The sequence below is a fragment of the Vicia villosa genome, unplaced genomic scaffold (assembly GCF_029867415.1).
Source record: "Vicia villosa cultivar HV-30 ecotype Madison, WI unplaced genomic scaffold, Vvil1.0 ctg.000041F_1_1_1, whole genome shotgun sequence".
In the NCBI taxonomy this organism is placed as follows: domain Eukaryota; kingdom Viridiplantae; phylum Streptophyta; class Magnoliopsida; order Fabales; family Fabaceae; genus Vicia; species Vicia villosa.
Genome location: NW_026704972.1, coordinates 18647 through 39373, shown reverse-complemented (window position 1 = coordinate 39373; position 20727 = coordinate 18647). Strand labels below are relative to the sequence as shown.

At 33.7% G+C, this 20727-nt stretch overlaps 1 long non-coding RNA gene across 1 annotated transcript; it reads left to right on the top strand.

Moving 5' to 3' along the window:
* Positions 1-1019: 1019 nt before the first annotated feature.
* On the top strand, positions 1020-2466 carry LOC131622709 (uncharacterized). Its single transcript, XR_009289978.1, has 3 exons — positions 1020-1333; positions 2266-2336; positions 2423-2466. It is a non-coding gene; the product is annotated as an uncharacterized LOC131622709 (long non-coding RNA).
* The last annotated feature ends 18261 nt before the right edge of the window (positions 2467-20727 follow it).

Genomic DNA, 20727 nt, shown 5'->3' with positions numbered 1-20727 from the left:
GTCGGATTGAGCTAAAATTTTGAGGGCAAGTTCCCAACTGATGTATCTAACTTTTGACTGTTCAGAGTTTGAAAACAAGGTCTGAGCTGAGAGATATGTGTTTTGCATTGGAGCTGCAGATTTGGGTTATCTTTCAACCTTTTGATTCTTATTTGTAACTTTGTTTTGCTTTGTGACTTGCGGTTGTTAGCACTTGTTTTTGGATCACTTTAAGTCTCTCTTGTAACCTCAATTGATTATAGTGCAATTATTTCTTTGGTTTGGACGACTCATGGTTTTTACTCTCATATTGAAGGGTTTTCCACGTTTAAAATACTGGTGTTCTTTTGTGTGTTTATTTGTTTGATTTGACGTCCTATATTTGTTGTTGATCATCAAGATTCTTACAAGTGTGAAAATTTTATATCCCCAACATATTGGATTGTTATTGTATCTTAATTTCCTATCAATCACGTCATAAATTTTTTTATAATATATTCTATGTAAGATTCAAACATAAAAAACAGAAAATTTAGAGTAAGTTTTATACTCAGACTTTCTAAGATATGAACTCGTATTTCCACTCCTATTTATTCAGTTGAGAAACTCATAAATCAGAAGAAAATTTCTCCGTTAACTACTTAAAGATATGAAATCACAATTGACCGTTTTTGAAGAATTTTTTTTAATAACCAAGTTTTAAAAATAAAATATAAAACAAACCAATATTTCAAGAAAATTACCCATCTAATTAAGTTTGGGGGTGTTTTCCACGTAGCACTACGCCAAATTTGGCTTTTAGCAGCACCCCTACGAAAGCGCTTTTAGGAAAAGCGCTGGCATAGGCTTCGCTAAAGACAAAATTAAAAAACACGCTAAAAAAGCGCTCTAATAGTGGGGGGGTATGAAAGCGCTTTTAAGAAGCGCTCTGGTAGGGGGGGGTTGTGAGAGCGCTTTTCAAAAGCGCTCTGGTAGGTGGGGGGTACGAAAGCGCTTTACAAAAGCGCTCTGGTAGGTGGGGGGAACGTGGGGGGAACGAAAGCGCTTTTCAAAAGCGCTCTGGTAGGGGTGTTTAATGAGAGCGCTTTTTGTCAAAAGCGCTGGTATAGACCAGGCTATGAGAGCGCTTTTCAGAAGCGCTTTAGTAGCCTTTATTACTAAAAATTAAAAACCAAAACACGCGTTACTGTTTCTCATTTCTCTCTTTCGTTTTCTGCAGAACCCTTCCGTCCACCACTGTTCTTCATCCACAAACCCTCACTGCACGCGAAACCCTTCCGTCCACCACCATCGGCAACCACCGTCGGCGTCCCTCCGTCGGCTTCTCCTCCGTCACTCGTTTTATCCACCGCCGGTGAGTTTTAGGTTTAATTTTCAGTGAAAATTTTATTTGGTATCAAAGATTGAACTTCTGCCTGCAACTTGTTTGATGAAATGCCTGAAAGAAATGATTTGAGTTGATAATTGATGAAATGCCACAATCCTTAGTAGGTATTTTTAAATTCTAAGTTGATTTACTTCCGCTTTTCATGATTCAAAAATCCATGGTTTTTTGGCTGTAGTGTTGATAAAATTCTGAAGTTACTGAATACAAAATAGACTTGCCACTGTTTATCACAAAATTTTGGCATTTCATCAAACAATAGTAACATAGTACGGCTAAACTTGCACCATGAGTATCACAAAATTTTGGCATTTCATCAAACAATAGTATCACAAGTGTAGCTTATTAATGTATTAGAATGAGACTTTTCTATTAGAATTGAGTTAACCAAATCTTTGTGCCATCTTCAAATCTTTGTCTCTGGTTTCTACTTTAAAATATATATTATATACTTTTATTTATATATAATAACTCTATGATATATATGTTGTGTGTGTATGAGATTGAGAGTGATGGTATATATATATTGTACAATAAATTGGCTTGTTCAAGGATGCCAAGTACTGTAAAGTATGAGAATGACAGCACATAGAGAAATTAAATAATAAATAATATATAATAATAGTAATAATATATACCTTATGAGAGTTGAATTAATGAGGAAGAGAGAAGGTAAAGAATGAAACAAGAGTGAGTTAATGTATATAGACAAGGATGATTCATAAGGTTTGCTTTTGAGCAAAAAGTTTTATAGCTTCGTGTTAGTAGTGGTGTATTTAATTAACTGCATCGTGTGTCTTGTGTTAGTAGTACTGTTAGTAGTGGTGTATTTAATTAACTGCATCATGAGCTATTCACCCATTCTTATTATAATCATACATTGAATTGAATTTCTTGTATAGGTCTGACTGGATTGATAACTTTGGATCTCTTTGGAGCTCGTATCATTGACTCTGGTACTACATATTTAGGAGTATGTACACACATCAAACTATTGTTGATTTCCTTTGTTCAATCGATTTTGTCTTGGTGGTTACTAACTTTGTGAATTTGCTATAGGGGTAACTTGTGTATAGTGAAAGTTTGATCGTTTCCCAGCCTAGTCTGATAAACAACCAATTGGTCCTAATTCTGCAAAGTTGACAAGTTATATTGGTACACTTGTCCGTATGCATATTCCGGTCTCCATAGCTACCTGGAAATCGAAAACGAAAAATTTAGAATTGGAGGAGAAAAAACAAGCGATTTGGGAAGAGCTTCAGGTATATATCATATATGGTTAATTGTTGTTATTATCTTGACGATAAATTGTTTAAATTATTTATACTAACACACTATGCGTACGTTTTTTTGCAGAGGACTTTTGAGATACCAGATGAACGTAAAAGCTACATACTTAGTTTGGCCGGCAAGAGATATAGAGGGTGGAAAAGTTTTTTGACAAACACCTATCTTAAGGATAAAGATGGAAAATTTCTTAAAGATGCACCGGGACGGCCAACAAAGTATGCGACCTTCATTGATGAAGCAGATTGGGCTGAGTTTGTAAAGCAAAGAGATGAAGCTTTTCAGAAAAAGAGTGCCACGAATAGGGAGAGAGCATCCAAACCCGCGTATCCATACAAAAAAGGGCGTTTGGGATATGCACGCTTAGAGGATAAAATTGTAAGTAAATAGAAATTCGATTTAATTAATTGTCTACATGTGCATGTTTTAATTGACGATTTTATCGTTTGTGTCAATGCATAGTTGGAGGAGAGTAAAAGTGAGGAAGCTTCACTTCCTGTACATGTGTTGTGGAAGGAAGCTCGTGTGGGCAAGAATCACGCTGTCGATCCCGATGTTCAGAGAGTTTATACTGAATGTGTAAGTATAATACTGTGTCTTTAATTAAATCAAATGTTTTTTAATATATAAATGACTTTTTATCTCCACTAATAATTATTTAAATGTAAATGAATTACAGGAGACCTTGTCGCAATCGGCATCCACCGGTGAGGAGAGCGTACTTAGTAGAGTACTAGATGCTCCCGAGTATCCCGGTCGGGTGAGGGGTAAGGGTCATGGTGTGACTCCAACCTCTTTTTACAAGAGTCCTAGGAGAAGAAATCCTTCAAATGAAGAAGTGTTGCAAAAGTTGGCGGAATTGCAAGCACAAGTCTCTGAATTGCAAAGAGATAAAGAAGTGTATATGAGAGAAAAGTGCAACACTTCATCGGTGAAAGAAACTAGTGATAAGGCTAGTATCAACTATCAAAGGAAATTTCCCGAGGTAATTATAATTTTTTTTCCTTTTAAATTGTTCTATTTTATTAATGATAATGACTTTATATTTACTTTTGGTTTAGGGCATTTCATCTTGCCAACTATACTTATCGGAACCGAATTATCGACTAGTTGGCAAGGGAAAAGTGCACAACACTTCGGGAGATTTACTTCACCACAGACCGCTCCCGGATGGACACCTGAAAGTATCGGTGGATGTTGTATTAGATCGTGATGCGATTCTACCGGTACCTGACATGGTCTCAGAGACGACATTGCTGCGAGATGCAATAGGATCGTTTGTTGCATGGCCCTCGGAGCTCATTACCATTAGTGATGAGGTAAATTGAAAACGATTATGAATCATTTAGTTTTCGAATGTCAATTCTAAACCGTTTATTAATTATGTTTTACATTTTATTTTTAGACTGCTCCTATAAAACCCGCAATTAAGGGTAAAGGGATTTTACAGGAGGAGGAGTCTGTTGCATCGCTAAAAGAGGTACATTTAAAGTGTTAATATATAATCTGAATCAAAATATGCATGATTTTATATTTTACCTAACTTATATGATTTTTAGGCATCCGCTCGGGAGTCACAACAAGTGACGCAGCAGGTTCGTAGTGTACCACCCAGTGGTCCTCCGAAGCAAGCGGCAAGAAAAGGCGGTGCTTTTGTGCCTCGATACCGGGCGACACTCGCAACAATGGTTGATATGTCCGATATGAAGGATGGTGCTTTACGGGAAATCGATATGGATGAAAGTGTCTTCGGTATTGAGTTCAAGTCACATATTACAATTGATGACTTGCAAGAGATTTTTAACCAAGATCAACTAGGCGTCAGTAATATGCATTCATACATCCGGTAATATTCACTCATCCGATATATTATTTAATTAGTCCCACAATATAATTTATTTACACTTTTCAATGAAAAGAATCTAATGTTTATTATGTTTTTATTTAAGGTTGTTGTATGACAGAGTGTTGCGCGGGACTGCATTGTCTAACAGATTCCGGTTCGTGTCTTCCGCCCATTGCAGCGGAATGGAAATTGTTTCGGATCCGGAATCTGTTAGACAGCGCTTAGTCGATAGATTCATGTCCACCGGCAATACAGAATGTCTGCATCTTTGGGCGTATAATACCCGACCAGTAGGGTTAGTTTCTCATTCTTTATTCATCTAATCTCTGTTTCTTTAGTGTATAGCAATATTTTCATATAACCTATTGTTTTAATTTATAGAGCACACTGGTTGCTGCTTGCTATCAACCCGATAAGGGAAGTCGTGTATTATCTGAATTCGGTAAAGGGTGAATGGACCAATTATCCGGCCATGAAGGAAATCGTTGATTTGTAAGTGGGATCGTTCTAAATATATATTCGTGTATATTTATATATTTACTTATTTGTGGGATTGATCTAAACATATGCTTTTATATATTTGTTAATTAGATCAATACAAGTATTCCGTAGTCAACGGGACGCACAGGTATCCCGGACTAAATCAAACAACATCACCTGGATCGAAGTGCAGGTACATTACTTTTCACAAATTTGCTTATAATATTTATGCTACTTGGTAAAACAAGACAACTTATATAGAATCTTATTTGTTTTTCTATGTAGTGTCCGCTACAGCGTAACAGTTCAGACTGCGGATACTTTGTATTGAGGTTTATGAAAGAAATCATTCAGGCGAATCAATTAGAGATTCCTCCCACGGTATAAAGTTATAACTTAAGATAATTTCATATAATTTATTACATTTACCTAAATATATTATTCATATTATGTTTTTGTTTTATAGTACCTTGACGAATTCCGTGCTGCTGGGTACTCGAAGCTAAAGTTAGAAGAAATCAAAGAGGAATTGTGTCAATTTTATATTAAGCTATTTTTCATGCAGATTTGAACTATAATATTGTTGATTTTGTAATGATGTATATATATAATTTTGTAATGATGTATATATATAATTTTGGATATTATAATGGTATATATTAGTATATATATTGTCTTACTGATGGCTGAAATAATATAGTCGAAAATATATTACAGGTCGAAAATATATTACAGGTCGAAAATATTACAGGTCGAAAACATTACAGGTCGACTGGGAGGATTAAATTATAGGCTGCACATAAAAATACCTCATTTAGCAACTACAGCGCTTCTAAAAAGCGCTCTTAAAGGTCCACATACTAGAGCGCTTCTTAGTAAAAGCGCTGGCAAAGACCAGTAAAAAAGCAAAAAAAATTAAAAACTTACGCAGCATACAAAAGCGCTTTTGGAAAAGCGCTCTGGTAGGCCCCCCTATGAGAGCGCTTTTTCTGGAAAAAGCGCTCTCATAGGGGGGCCTACCAGAGCGCTTTTCCAAAAGCGCTTTTGTATGCTGCGTAATTTTTTAATTTTTTTTGCTTTTTTACTGGTCTTTGCCAGCGCTTTTACTAAGAAGCGCTCTTAAAGGGGGGTCTACCAGAGCGCTTTTTCCAGGAAAGCGCTCTTATAGGGGGTCCTACAAGAGCGCTTTTTCCAGGAAAGCGCTCTTAAAGGGGGGGGTCTACCAGAGCGCTTTTAAAAGCGCTTTCGTAGCCTACGCCAGCGCTGGCTTTGGCAGCGCTTTAAAGCGCTGTTAAAGGCCAAAAAAAGCGCTGTGAAAGCCCTTGTACGGCGTAGTGTAGGCGCCATCCCACATGGCGCCTCCTATTCTTTTTAAATTTTTCTAATTGCAGATTTGGGGTTACCTGCGGATTTACCTGCACATTTACCCGCGAGTTTACCTGCAGACCAAACATAAAATATTTACGTAGGTAAATTCGCATGTAGATCTGCAGGTGACACTAAATACGTAGGAAAATCTGTTAATAGCTGAAATTTAAAATAAATAAAAAATAGGCGCCACGTGGAAAATATCCCTAATCATTGTTAGATGAATAATTTTCTTAAAATATTGGTTTGTTTTGTATTTTATTTTTAAAACTTGATTATTAAAAAAAATCTTCATCATTTTTAGTCCATATATCAACCAATTTTCAAATTTAATAACAACTAGAAATTACTTACACTAGTTATAATTTAGATATAATCAATTATGCTTAACTCACGTTGTACCCTTTCATGTAATTATATTTTCAATTTTATTAATATAAAATTTATTTTCAATTTGAGCTTTTTCTCTCTTCGATGACCTTTTTCAAAATTCCTAACAACAGAGTACACAAATTTCATAAATTGATTGACCATAATATATTTCACTATACAAAATTACAAATTACGCATAATATTCAATTTTATATTAAATAGTTTGACTCGTTTAATCAATTTTATTTCAACATTTTCTTTTTCACAAAAATTTAAACTTCGCTCTTTTAACTCATTCAGATATTCTAACCCTTAATTCAAACAAGTTGAATTATCAACCCAATCGCCCACTGAGTAAGGAAAATCAGGTCAAAAAATATTAATATTTTTGTAATCAAGAAAGAAATACTAATATATATTTTATAGAAAATGAACTCTTTAAATCATACTTTATCATGAATACAAGAGCTTTATTTCATATTCCCATTGACCATACGTGAGCCTTATTACTATTTTATTTTTTTTATTGTATAAAGAAAAAGCTTTTTATTAGTTTATTTTCTTAACAAAAAAGCCATAGTCAAAATATTCCGCACCGACGGTAATGCATGGGATTCAGCTGGTTTACCTTGTTCATATAAACAACAACATGTTTCCGGTAAACTTGTCGGTGCAATAACCGTCGGCACCGACACGACAGATTTATTCCGGTCATTTTCAATTTTATGCTATCCTTTCAAAATAATTTATAAGGTAAATAAATATATGTTGAATCAATTATTTTATGTCAAAAAAACTTGATAGATAATAATATCAGAAACGGTGCATCTTGTCATTTTCTACGTGCTTTCACTATCACTGGGTTTTTTTGCCTTTCAAAATTTTAATGCAAGCCTACGTGGCAGGTAGGTTGGGGAGTAATTATCTGCGGTGAGGAGTGTGATAATACGGTGGGGAAGGAAATCTCCGTGGGGCCCTGTGTTGCACTTTAATTACCGTGGAGGTGTAGTACTGGATCATGCTTGCGTTGCACGTGAGTTACAACCAATATTTGCAAAAGCTACGGTAGTAGTAAGTAGGAACAAGATTCTTGCACATTTATAGATGTTGGATAATAGATCAAATTATTCAAATTTTGAATTCATATTTTTTTTATTTAAAAAAATGTTTAAATTTAAAAATAAACCACGACAAATATATCAAACGTGTGAATACGGCCAATTTATGACATTAGAAAATTTGGTTTCTAGTGATTAGTATAAGATTCATTTGATTCATATTAGTATCACACTTTAGGGATATTGAGAATTAATTTATAATTATTTCTTATCAATAATGCGAGAAAGAGAAATTAAAAGAAATGTATAGGAGAGTCTCACACCCAATTTCTTTTATGTTTATATTTATTTCGAGTGAATACGGATGGTGCTTACTAGTCCAATCGAGTGTCTGGTTGTGGAGAGTTAATTAAAAACGAGGATGGTATGTGGTTAGGAGATTTCTCAAAGTATTTAGGATATTGCAACATCTTTCTGGCGGAGCTGTGAGACATTTTTGAAGGTCTTAAACTCTCGCTGTCTCTTGGATTCTGTAAGGTTGAACTCAATGTTGATTCCATTATGGTTGTGCAGGCTATAGATGGAAGAAGGTCTAAAGAAGGGAGAGTCTGACTATTATTGCTCATATTAGAAAGAGCATGGAGAAGTTTGAAGTTGTTCCAGTGTTGCATTCGTATAAAGAAACTAGGGTTAATAGTACTTTACCCCCCTGTAATATGAGCGTGTTTCGGTTTACCCCCCTACCTGCCAAAGGCAGGTTTTGGCAACGGTTTTTTTGAAAAAACCGTTGCCAAAAGGTAGGGAGGGGAAAAAGCAAAATTCGCTAATATTACAGGGGGTGAAGTACTATTAACCCAAGAAACTAATAAATGTGTTGACGTGCTTGCTAGTATTGGGATAGGAATAGGTCAGGCCAACCTACAGGGGCCTATAGCCTAACCTATTTAAGGCCGAAACTATTTAAAACAAATGTCAGACTTAGGCCTTTTTAAAATTATATTTAATTAAATAGGTCAGACTTAGGCTATTAAAAAAGTCTATGAAACCTTATAAGCCGACCTATATTTTCGTATATATTAAAAATAGTCTAAAAAGGTTGGCGCGCGCGATATATATATATATATATATATATATATATATATATATATATATATATATATATATATATATATATATATATATATATATATATATATATATATATATATATATATATATATATATATATATATATATATATATATATATATGAAAAAGGGCTAAATAAGTTGGCATATATATGCATTTATATTAGAAAAAAGGTTAAATAGTTTTGCCTGTATATGCATATATATTAGAAAATTGCTAAATAGGTCGGCCTATATATACATATATAGACCGACCTATAAGGCTTCTTAAGTAATATGGATTAATTGAAAACTTTAATGAGAAACGGGCTTTTACATAAGCTTTCAGGCCAGACCAGACTCTTAAAAAGGCCAGATCAGGTCGAAAAAAAGAGCCTATAGTAGGCCATAGGCCAAGCTCAGACCTTGTAAGTTTATCGTAGGCCAGACTCAGACCTTGTAAAGCCTAGGCTATCCTATTTTCACCCCTAATAACAAACAAAAGAATGTTGGATACTTTGTCATTAAGGTTCTTTTGGCTAAAGCGTACGATAACTTATGTCGAGAATTTGTTCATAGAATCCTGATGGAGGTTGGTTTCCCTCAAATTTTAATTTGAGTCATCATGTATGCTATCACGTCCATGTCTATGAGTATTAAGTGGAACGGGAAATAAACAACCTACTTCAACTCAGCTAAAGGTTTAAGACAGTGGGACCCAATTTCTCCCTATCTTTTTGTTCTGCGTATGGATAAGTTGTCGCACTTGATTATGGACTCTATTGAGGGTAGGATGTGGAAAGGAATCAAGGCATGAAAAAGGTTGTGGAAAGGAAACAAACGGCCTACCATTCACCATTTTTTTGGGTTATATTTCTAAGTATGATTAAGAATAAGTTTCTCAATGTTGTCTGCCAAAAAAAGATTTAAATGATTAAAATTTTGCCTTGGGTGACAATATTGAGAAATTATTCTCAAATATAAAAATGGATTATAAACGTGGAATCAACAACAAAAACGTCATTTTGTGATAAAGATTGCAAGGACAGAAAAATGTTTTGTCAAGACTGTAAAATTAGTTTCTTTAATAAATGAATGTAACCACAACAACTGCAACAACAACACACAACCTTGAAACATTTCCTAACTAATTAAGAAACCTTAGGTTATACAGGCAAAACTATTTAACCTTTTTTCTAATATAAATGCATATATATGCCAACTTATTTAGCCTTTTTTCTAATATATATATATATATATATATATATATATATATATATATATATATATATATATATATATATATATATATATATATATATATAGAGAGAGAGAGAGAGAGAGAAAAAGAAAGGGGGGAGGTTCTCAGGAAAAGGTCATGGTAGAGGTAGACAAAGTAGAGAATTTAAAGAATATTACGAATGCCACCTATGTTGAATTTAATGAAGCAGAAGATATGATCCTTATGGACAAAAGTGATTCATAAGGTTAGGCTAAGTTAGAAATATGGTATCTTGACTTCGGATGCATAAATCATATGGTTGGGGTTAATTCTTGGTTCTTTAAATTTGATGGAAGTTTTAGGGAAAATATCAAACTAGGTGATTACTCAACAATGTCTGCCATGGGGAAAGGAAATGTGAAACTGAGCATTGGCAACAGAGCACATGTAATCACTGATGTCTATTACATACTAGGTTTGAGAAATAATCTCCTAAGCACTGGACATCTTCGGCATAAGAAGCTAAGTGTAGTGTATAATCATGATTCTTGCCAAATCTCCCATGAAGAGAAAGGCCTGATCTTGACTATTCAAATGTCTCGTAATAGGATGTGTGTGATCCATACACTAGTCATCATGACAATGTGTTTTCAGACAACTAAACAAATGGAATCCCAATTGTGGTATATCAGGTATGCACATTTGAGCATAAATGGCCTAGATACACTTGTGAAGAAGGAAATATTGAGAAGTTTTACAATCCTAGTAAACACATAACAAAGATGCATTTATTTCTTTGTAGGCAAGAGATTCCATTCCCAAAGAAGCCAATTTGAGAGCTAGTGAAATGCTGAAGCTTGTCCACTCTGATATTTTTGGGCGTTTCAAACATGAGTCACTTGAAGGAAACAACTTGAAAGGGATCAAGAGACAATTGACCATTTCATATACTCCCCAGCAAAATGGAGTATCTGAAAGTAAGCGTAGGACTACCATGAATATAGTTAGAAGCATGCTATCATGCAAAAAAAAATCCCCAAACATTTATGGCCTGTTGCAGTAAGATGGGCCACCTACTTCATGAATAGAGGTCATATATTTACTATAAAAAACATGTTGAAGGAAAAATAATCATCATCAGCAAACATGTTGTGTTTGAAGAATCAAAGTGTTTGAATTGGAATAAAAAGGATCAAGTGAGCCTTGAAGATGCACAAGTCCAAGTAGAAGATGAAAGTGAAGCTATACCACCAGAAAGATCAGATGTAGCAACTCTAAGAGTAGCAGAAAATTCATACTGAAAAACTTGTTAAAGAACTAGTAGATGGCCATACAAATGAAGAGAATGATGGAAAAGAAGAAAACATTGCAGAATCTAATGATCTTACTCACATAATTATAAAATCTCAAAGGTATCTTAATTATTATGTTAGTAGCTTAGAAATGAAGAGAAGTATCAATTGCATAATCTTGCAGTCTTTAGCTCAAATGAGGACCCTGGTATAGCAAGATAAGTTAAGGAAATCACTCTATGGAATAACATAACCTCCAAGGGCCTGGTATAGCAAGATAAATTCATATTTCTGTATTGACAAATTTATAAAAATGTCCATATGAGCATACTATTTTTGTTAAACATTAGAATTTAAGGGAGGATTCTCATTGTCAGTTTGTATGTAGATGACCTTACATACACATGCAATGATCTTTAAATGATGGGTGAATTCAAGCCATCATTGAAGGGAGAATTTGCCATGACTGACTTGGAACAGAGGAGGTACCTCTTGGGAATTAAGGTGAAGCACAGAAATGATGGGATCTTCATACATCACCAAAATTATGCAATATAAATCCTATCAAGATTTGGCATGGAAAAATGCAATGAAGTTTGAAGTCTTATTATTCTAGGTTGCAAATTAGTTAAAGGTGAAAGTGGAAAAGTTGTTGATGCCACCATCTTCAAGAAAATGGTAGGAATTAAGCTTAATGTACCTTTTAGTAATAAGACCTAACATGGAATTTTTTGTGTGCTTGGTAGCCATATACATGAAAAGACCTACATAAATTCATGTTGCAACAGTCAAAAGGATCGAAAGGTACCTACAAGGCACCTTAGATTTTGGCATCCTTTACAAACATGGAGGTACAACCAACTTTTAGTTGTTAGGATGGACTGAATTTGACTATGCAAAAGATAGGGATGACAGGAAAAAACCCCAGGACATGTGTTCAAGATAGGTTCAAGGTCAATCTCATGGTCCACAAAGAAACAACCAATAGTTACAATGTTAACAACTAAAATAGAGTTTGTAGCTGCTACTTCATGTACTTGCCAAGGAGTATGGTTGAGAAATGTGCTGGTTCATTAAAAGGTGCCTCAAAAGCAATAGTCAATCATCTTTTGTAACAATAGTTCCTCAATCAAACTGTCAAGAAATCCTATTATGCGTGGAAGGTGTAAATACATAGATATTATATTTCATTTCTTAAGGGACCTGACCAAAGATGAAGTCGTTGATTTAAAGCTCTTCAACGCTCAGGATAAGCTAGCTGACATGCTCACTAAGCCATTGAAGCTAATTCATTTGCCAAGTTAATGGAGAACTTAGGAATGGAGACATTAAGTAGTATTACTTGATTTATTTTGATGGAAGTCAAAGTAAGGGGATATTTGTTGGATATTCTTGTTAAGCATTGCTTGTTATAAGTTTAATTAGTTAGTTGAGAGTTAGTTACAACATTATCTACTATCTACCCAATACTAAGAAATTGCCCAAACTGTCTATTTTGCCCTTTCCTTATAATTTTTTTACCCATACAAAAGGTTAATCATGTAATTAACAAAATAAAAAATAGAACATACCAAATGTTGTGTTCTCATTGGTCAATTTTTATAATTATTGTACTTCCATAAACCTTTTCTCTTTCTCCCTCTGTGCGTTTTCTCTATTCCCAAACCCTACCTCACCTCTGGTCTTCTCTCTCGTCTCTCTCACGGGTTTTATTTTTTCTCCTTCCTTTTCCTTTCAAACCCTAGCACAACCACCCCCTTTCTCCACCCCATATACAACTGATTTCTCCGTGCGCCGCTGAAACTATGGTCCAATTTCATTTTTCCATCTTTCCCTCATTTCAAAATCACGCCCCCTCTCTCTTCTTGCCCCTCATATTCAGTTCTCTCCCTCTTCTCTCTATTCTCTCTTTTTCTTGGAACCCTAAATCTGAAACATTTTTCAAACTCGTCACCGACACCGGATCTGCAACAATCACCTCGACGAACATCCGAATTTAATAGGTAGTTCGCTATCCTTTGCATTTTTGCTTGATTCGTGATGGTTTCAGTTTTAATTTCAAAATTAAAAGTGAAGTTTGAGTGATTGGTTTGGTTATTTTTGTTGGTTATAGTTATTCTACAAAGCCGAGCTGTTGGAGGACTTTATTTTAGATTCTTTTCAAGAGCTCATGATTGCTTCGGGTTCTTCCACCATGGTTCTAGGTAATTTTTCTTCTTTAATGTTATCATTATTAGAGAAAACTATATTGAGTAGTGTATTCTATTCACCAACTATTTTTCTTAAATTTGAATGAAAATCGCTCAATTATATGTTAAGAATATGAATATGGATATGAATACTGTGAAACCAAAGTTGTTTGACCCATTAGAATGACCTTTTCAATTATTTGGGGGAGTTGTTTTCATTAGCTGCAATGCAACAAAATAAGGAATATATACAATTATGATGATGCATAAGAGGAAACAAAATAAGGAATATATCAGAATCAATGTATCTCCATATTTGAAGTCTTCTCAGAACTATACATATTTGAAGTCTTCTCAGAACTATTCATTTTCTGTTGTGGCTTCAGATTTTATGTGCAGACATGAATCATGATACATCCGTTATAGTTTGTATAGAAGAATTTTCATATGTGGTGTTTCCCTTTATAAAGTTGCAATTTCATGCTCTTTAGGTCCTTTTTTTTTTCTATCAGGTACTGTTTAGATGGACCTGTGATTTTTACTGATGAAGTTATGTGGTTTTGTGAGGTTTGTGATGAACCAAAGCAAATATTTCGAAAAACTAAATCTGTAAGTTTGGCCAATAACGCACTTCAAACCCAAAGAAAACTGAAACATTGTGTAAAGAGATTGAAGGAAAGAAATCAACAGCATAAAAGGTTGCAGTTCATTACAATGTTTTGAATTGGGTCAATATTTAGTTACAACATTTGTTTTACGGTTTAAACAAGCTTTGTTTTTGCGGTTTCGACATAATTACGCTTTCGCGATAGCTTATGATTCTGAGCTGGTTTTGGTTTGAATTAAATACACAGGAATTTCTCAACTCAAATTGTTATTTCTTCTTATTGAATGTTATGATTGACAGTGAATTTGGTGAAACTATAGGTCATTGTGCAAGTTTACTAAGTATTTGGTGAATGAATTATCAATAAAGTCTTTGTCTTTTCTAAACTCAAATTATTATGTTTTCAAACCTGCAGGTTGTAAATGCTTCTTAGATACAGGCCAAAAATGGAAGTGAATATCTACATCACTATGACAATTTTCCCTGAACAGTATGAAAAAATCTCCATGTTGATTAGCCAGATTTTTAAAAATACAACTCATAGTTTATATCTCCATTATGTCAAAGTGGAACCAAATTACTTGGCCAATTGCTTTTCAATTGTTTCCTGAGTTACAGTTCAATTCAATTCACATCTAAGACAAAATTAAGTCTTAGCAATTTGGTCTGTGTCAAAAAAGAACTTTACCAATTCGGTGGCTGTAACTGCGATGAAACCCAACTTCCGTTTACCACCGTTGAAGGTTCGTCATGTCATTTTTCTGAAATTCTGCCTGTTGAAACAAGACAGATTCGAAGTGACTTAGGCGAGTAAAGTTTTTCTGCCACGGGCGCTGTATCAGATCGTATAAGTTACTCAGGGTCCATACCTTATTCTGGAAGCATCTTTATTCAATCTAACAATAGCACTACCTGTACGCGGTCCTTTGGTGTGCAAGCGAAGAATCGAGGACCAAAATGATTACTGCAGAAACACCACAGGACCGCGATTCTTCGCTTGCACACCAAAGGACCGCGTACAGGTAGTGCTATTGTCAGATTGAATAAAGATGCTTCCAGAATAAGGTATGGACCCTGAGTAACTTATACGATCTGATACAGCGCCCGTGGCAGAAAAACTTGACTCCCCTAAGTCACTTCGAATCTGTCTTGTTTCAACAGGCAGAATTTCAGAAAAATGACATGACGAACCTTCAACGGTGGTAAACGGAAGTTGGGTTTCATCGCAGTTACAACCACCGAATTGGTAAAGTTCTTTTTTGACACAGACCAAATTGCTAAGACTTAATTTTGGCTTAGATGTGAATTGAATTAAACTGTAACTCAGGAAACAATTGAAAAGCAATTGGCCAAGTAATTTGGTTCCACTTTGACATAGTGGAGATATAAACTATGAGTTGTATTTTTAAAAATCTGGCTAATCAACATGGAGATTTGTTCATACTGTTCAGGGAAAATTGTCATAGTGATGTAGATATTCACTTCCATGTTTGGCCTGTATCTAAGAAGCATTTACAACCTGCAGGTTTGAAAACATAATAATTTGAGTTTAGAAAAGACAAAGACTTTATTGATAATTCATTCACCAAATACTTAGTAAACTTGCACAATGACCTATAGTTTCACCAAATTCACTGTCAATCATAACATTCAATAAGAATAAATAACAATTTGAGTTGAGAAATTCCTGTGTATTTAATTCAAACCAAAACCAGCTCAGAATCATAAGCTATCGCGAAAGCGTAATTATGTCGAAACCGCAAAAACAAAGCTTGTTTAAACCGTAAAACAAATGTTGTAACTAAATATTGACCCAATTCAAAACATTGTAATGAACTGCAACCTTTTATGCTGTTGATTTCTTTCCTTCAATCTCTTTACACAATGTTTCAGTTTTCTTTGGGTTTGAAGTGCGTTATTGGCCAAACTTACATATTTAGTTTTTCGAAATATTTGCTTTGGTTCATCACAAACCTCACAAAGCCACATAACTTCATCAGTAAAAATCACAGGTCCATCTAAACAGTACCTGATAGAAAAAAAAGGACCTAAAGAGCATGAAATTGCAACTTTATAAAGGGAAACACCACATATGAAAATTCTTCTATAAAAACTATAACGGATGTATCATAATTCATGTCTGCACATAAAATCTGAAGCCACAACAGAAAATGAATAGTTCTGAGAAGACTTCAAATATGTATAGTTCTGAGAAGACTTCAAATATGGAGATACATTGATTATGATATATTCCTTATTTTGTTTCCTCTTATGCATCATCATAATTGTATATATTCCTTATTTTGTTGCATTGCAGCTAATGAAAACAACTCCCCCAAATAATTGAAAAGGTCGTTCTAATGGGTCAAACAACTTTGGTTTCACAGTATTCATATCCATATTCATATTCTTAACATATAATTGAGCGATTTTCATTCAAATTTAAGAAAAATAGTTGGTGAATAGAATACACTACTCAATATAGTTTTCTCTAATAATGATAACATTAAAGAAGAAAAATTACCTAGAACCATGGTGGAAGAACCCGAAGCAATCATGAGCTCTTGAAAAGAATCTAAAATAAAGTCCTCCAACAGCTCGGCTTTGTAGAATAACTATAACCAACAAAAATAACCAAACCAATCACTCAAACTTCACTTTTAATTTTGAAATTAAAACTGAAACCATCACGAATCAAGCAAAAATGCAAAGGATAGCGAACTACCTATTAAATTCGGATGTTCGTCGAGGTGATTGTTGCAGATCCGGTGCGGTGACGAGTTTGAAAAATGTTTCAGATTTAGGGTTCCAAGAAAAAGAGAGAATAGAGAGAAGAGGGAGAGAACCGAATATGAGGGGCAAGAAGAGAGAGGGGTGTGATTTTGAAATGAGGGAAAGATGGAAAAATGAAATTGGACCATAGTTTCAGCGGCGCACGGAGAAATCAGTTGTATATGGGGTGGAGAAAGGGGGTGGTTGTGCTAGGGTTTGAAAGGAAAAGGAAGGAGAAAAAATAAATCCCGTGAGAGAGATGAGAGAGAAGACCAAAGGTGAGGTAGGGTTTGGGAATAGAGAAAACGCACAGAGGGAGAAAGAGGAAAGGTTTATGGAAATACAATAATTATAAAAACTGACCAATGAGAACACAACATTTGGTATGTTCTATTTTTTATTGTTAATTACATGATTAACCTTTTGTATGGGTAAAAAAATTATAAGGAAAGGGCAAAATAGACAGTTTGGACAATTTTTTAATATTGGGTAGATAGTAGATTATACATTTATAATTTCAATGACTTGAACATTAAAGTGTTAGTCTTGCACGCACACCTCCACTCCGTATCAAAATATCGTCATGAAAATATCGTCATATCTAGACGTTATCAATCTTCCATTATATGTCTAAATAAAAAAAAAAACTGTATATTTTATTCCTAAAATATAAAATCATTGCGGCAATTTTTTTAAAATATTATATTATATTTTGCTAAATTGATCAAACCGTGTGTGTGATAAGCAAGTAGTGAACAGCACATCATATATAAGAACACCAATAACATACTAATAAATTAATATTCTAAAATAAACACTTTGTCCATATTCTTGCTTCTATAATACCCAAAGCAGAAGACACTACAACAACGGTCAGATTTATATTTAACTAATTATTAGCTTCTTTTATACCACTAGAAAGTGTCACTATAATCTTTAAATAAATATAATTATTATTACTAAAATTCATATTCAGTCTTTAGACACAATTTTTTCCAGTTATAAGTTGGTACTCTTTCAACATAAGTGAGCTGGACAGCAAAAGAAGAAAAATAATAAAGCACGTGATTATGTCACGTGGGTCATAATTTTTTATTTTTTCTGGAAAAGATATTAATTGTAAAGAAATGTTTTTAATATTAAAATTTCAATCACCGAATTAAACGCCGAGAAAAGGGAAATGAAAGCGACGTTGCATGTTAGCTGAGAAGTAGTAGTAGTAAAGGTCTTTTAAACAATTTTTTTATATATAAATTATTTAAGTTAAAATTTCAATTAATTTTAAACATAGCATACCAAACATTAATTAAACATCATAGGATGCATCTCACTCATTCAAGGAAAAAAGGAAACAACATAAAGAAATTGGTGTCGTAGAAAGTGGCAGCCCACTCCTTATCAAAAACATCAGAGAAATTGTCCAGCCACCTGTCTAATTAAATTTGACTCTTCAATTTTTTTAGACTAATTAAAATGTCTCTTTCATTATTTATTTAATTTTAAATTAATATTTTACTAAAAACATTTACTCTCAAAGAAGTAGTAAAAAAATCCGATAGTGTTTTAAAATTGATTGCATCTTTACAAAAAATTTAAAAAATTCAATATAAATTTTTATCAGTTTTTTAAAAATTTGGTATGTTTTTTTACTGAAATTTTTGAAAAATCTTATAAAATGCAAATAAGTCGAATATTTGTAAACTTACAATAATTTATAAGATATTTAAAAATTTTGATATACCAGATTTTTAGTCGTCCTGAAAAATTCAATAGTTTAATTTAGTATTCTCTCCTTATGCGCGTATGAGGTGAATGAATCTTCTACATATTTTTTCTAGTTCTTCACTACCGATGTTATATGTCTTACTTGCATGCTTTTTTATCTTGTGAAATTTTAAACGAATTTTGGTACTGTTGACACAAATCATTCATTTATTATATGTTTTAATCGACAAATATTACTCTCTCGGGCTGATGTGTTATCATGGACATAGTCTATTGAGAGACAATATTGTATTATTGTTGTTATTGTTCGTTCATATACAATAAACAGACTCAAAGAAAAGAAAGATAAATTGATTATTAGTTGTGAGAGAGAGGAGGAAACTACAAAAACTAAAATTTCTCTTAAGGCACTTTTAATAGAAAATTTAAATATCCATTTATGTTGATATATGTGTCAAACGGTAGTGGTTGGAAGGTAACGGTTAGACGTGGTGTTCACAATCATGTACTAGCTAAGGATTTAGTGAGTCATGATATATTAAGTCGTTTGAAACCTGAAGGACGATTGTTTATGAATGATATATGATAAAATATCACATGCCTCCGAGGTACATATTGGCTGTATTGAAAGATAAAGATCCTGATAACCTGATGACTGTTATGCATATCTATAAGGCAAGATCTACATATAAGACGAGAAAGAGAAGTCCATTGACGAAAATGCAACATCTGGTTAAACTAATTCATGATGAGAAATACATGTACTTGACTAGAAACAGGGAGTAACCAAGTATTATTGCTGATATATTTTGGACACATTCTGATTCTGTGAGGCTGTTGAACATGTTTCATTTGGTGCAGGTCTTTTACTCTACATACAAAGCAAACAGATGCTGCCTTCCTCACATATTTAATTTTTCCTATATCTTCACTAATGTTCTTACTGACATATGTTGTGACCCAACCTCGATTTTTTGAAGTTGTTGAACATGTTTCATATCATGTTGATTTTTGATTGTATATACAAAACAAACAAGCGTTGACTCCACTACTTGAAATAATTTATATTCTCCTTCTCAATTCATTTGTTGTGGGTGTTTCAAATTTCAAAAATGTTAGTATGAAGTGCAAGGTGTCGAATCTAATAGACAAAAGCATGTTATGGATCTAGGGAACAAAGTCATATATTCAATTAGTGAGTATGAGTTTGAGCAACACTTGCAACAATTTTAGATACTATGTGTTGATATCCCTTTATTTGTTGAGCATGTGAAACAAACATGATTAACACCCTATAAAGAAAACTTTGTTGATGCATGGACTAATCGAGTCACGCATTTAGGGAACACGACAACTAACAGGTACATCCTTGTGAGTTTGATTTAATTACTGAAATATTTATCACTTTATTTATTAAATCTTTCTCTATTATTGTTTTATAGGGTTGGGTCTGCTTATTGGAGATTCAAAAACATGTTAAGTATTTGTCATGGAGATTTGTGCAGGAGTTGGGATATTGTGAACACCATGCTGAAAATGCAACTAAATGCAATTAGAGTATCATTTCAAAAAAAGTGTTGCCCATATTGAGCATTGGTATAATGCTTCCTTTTGCTCGAGATTACATAGCATCGTATCAAGGCAGTGTATAGAACACATTGTAAAGGAGTTGGCACTACTACAAATAATAGATTTCATGACAAAACTTTCACCTGAGCCAATGAAAATCCGAGGTTAAATGACCTGAAACACGTTAATTTTTTAAAGTTTAATCTTATCCATTGGTTTTGTTGAAAACCGTAAGGGAATGTAGCTCATGATTTGAGCTTCAATTTCCAGCTGCTGCAAATTTATATTTTATTTTGAACCAAAGTTTCTCCTTTAATTTATAAATCACTTTATCCCTCGCTTTGTTATAAAACTGACATTAAATGATTAATATTTTATTTAATTAAATTGAAATCAAGTTTTACCTCGGTTATGTTCTCTTTTTTTTTTAAATCGAGAGATTAATTCTAAACATTATTCTACTCACTCAAC